This window comes from Corvus brachyrhynchos, unplaced genomic scaffold (assembly GCF_000691975.1).
Source record: "Corvus brachyrhynchos isolate BGI_N302 unplaced genomic scaffold, ASM69197v1 scaffold412, whole genome shotgun sequence".
NCBI lineage: Eukaryota > Metazoa > Chordata > Aves > Passeriformes > Corvidae > Corvus > Corvus brachyrhynchos.
In genome coordinates this window covers 1,132,083-1,134,183 of record NW_008236761.1, presented here as the reverse complement: position 1 = coordinate 1,134,183, position 2,101 = coordinate 1,132,083, and the positions used below count along the sequence as shown (strand labels likewise).

The 2,101-nt window shown below is 53.9% G+C and overlaps 1 long non-coding RNA gene across 1 annotated transcript; it reads left to right on the top strand.

Moving 5' to 3' along the window:
• The first annotated feature begins 39 nt into the window (after positions 1-39).
• LOC108444892 lies at positions 40-1,812 on the top strand. Its single transcript, XR_001859608.1, has 2 exons — positions 40-130; positions 679-1,812. It is a non-coding gene; the product is annotated as an uncharacterized LOC108444892 (long non-coding RNA).
• The last annotated feature ends 289 nt before the right edge of the window (positions 1,813-2,101 follow it).

The following is a 2,101-nucleotide window of genomic DNA, read 5'->3' as shown; positions in this document are numbered from 1 at the left end:
GTAGTACAGCAGGGGTAGAGCCGCCGGGCATGGTGGGAGTTGTGGTTCAGCGAGGCATGACGGGAGCTGTAGTCCGCGAAGGCTGAGGGAGGGAGAAGGCCGCTACGGGAATCCCGCTGGGATATGCCAGGTGGGGCTTCACGGCGATTCGGGATCTGAACCCGGCTCCGGGAGACCCTTCCCGGGTCGCCTGGCGAGCGCAGGGTCGCGGGCCGGTAGCGGGAGGGGAGCGGGGAGCCGCGGGGCCCGGCCTTGCCTGCACAGCCCTCCGCCCGCCGTCTCCATGGGGCCCTGCCCCGTCCTTCTCCTCGCACCGAAACCAGCCCCTCACCCTGCTTAGGGCAGGAAAGGAGTATTTTGGAAAGAGATGGAGAATTCCTGTGGATCTTCACGCAGGGACTGGGACGAGCAGGGCACCCATGCCCCCCGCCCCCCCTTCACTCCCTCACAACACTCGTTGCTGTTCGAAGTATTTTGCTGCGCTTTTTTTTGGTGGGGATTCACGCTGTAAATTGTGCTTCCTGAGCCATGGATGTGGAATGCCTCCCTTGGGAATCAGGGAACTGGGACAGGGGTAACAAGGGTCTGCTTCCCACCCCTGGGACACGCAAGGATGGGTGTGGAGGAGGTGAAAAACATGTCAAAGGAAACATTTCTCCTTGTGCATTTCTCCTGCAGGATTCCAGCGGCAGCACTGGGACATGCTCAGTGCAAGAAAAGGAAAATGCCTCCAGAGGGACTTGCAGGGTGTTTAACCAGGTGCCGACCTGTCCCGAGTGTGGGAATGACAGAAACAGCAAATGCTGGGGGTGTCACCTGCAGCTGTCCCCAGGTTCAGCTCTGAACCGCCAGAGCTTCTGTCTCCACAGATCCACAGCACCGGGAAACCTGGGGAGACCCCCTGTGGAAGACATGGATTTCCTGAGATGCGGGAAGAGTTTAAAAATTCCTTGGTTTCCTACCCAAAACCCAAGCCTGTGGCTGGGGGGGGGGGGGGGGCCCCCCCCCCCGCGGGGGGGGAGCCACTGCAGACAGAGCTGGAGGAAAAACAAACCAGAGACATCAAAGTTCATAGATTTTATTAAGCAGTGCCCAACTGCTATGGAAAATGGGGGGAAATTCAGGATTTGGCTCTCCTGAGCGAGGGACAGAGTGTATTCCCACATGGCATCTCTCCTTTCTCTGGCTGGAAACAATGTCCTGGCTCTTTGGATCACTATTTCCACCCAGCATGTCCCAAATTTATCCTATTGAACATAAAAAACCCCACCCTGGTTTACAAAAAAATTAATAGACCAAGCCCCCCAATTCCCACACTGGCACCATTTCCTTCCCAAGAGGAAAACCACAATGGAAAAGTTTTGAGAACAATTAATTCCAAACTGACATGTGTCTGTATGGAGAGGCAGCCCAATACATCCAAATTCCAGCCCATATCTCTTCCTAAGGGAACTTTTTCCTGGACTCATTGCAGGACAAAGTCTCTGGCCCAGCCAGATTTCCAAATAATGTCCCTGATTTTGGGAATATTCAGCACCACCAGGATGTTTTGCAGCCCCATAACCAGCACGGCGGGATGCACAAGGCTGTGAGTGTGGCCTGGCTGAGGGGGTGATTCCAGTTCAACTCCTTCGCGATCATCCAGTGGGCTGCTGGATTAATTTAATTCCTTCTGCTGTTTACCACAGTAAAGCCAGCGCTGGAAGGAGAGGAGGGGAAAGGGCTTTACGTTGAAAATTCTGCTGGAATAGAATTTTTTTCGTATCTTAAGGGTTGCTGTGTACTCAATAAGCATCTTTTATTAACAGCCCAGCCTCAGCTATCACCTGTGTCTTGACTTTCCCAAATAATCCAACCTCGTGTCCCAGAGCCCGGGACAGTTCTAATTCCGGCAGAAGCCAGGACAGACCTTGATTTTGACCTAGAGGACTGTTCACTCCACTTGGAAATTTATTTCAGACGAGCACTTTGGTGCTTAAAACTTGGGTTGTTCCTGATTTATGCTTCTGGCATGAAACACCTCGCCAGACCCATTCCCAGCAGCAGAGGAAAATCCTGCATCCCCCAAGCATCGCCTCCCTGTGCCCAGCTCTGTGCGGGG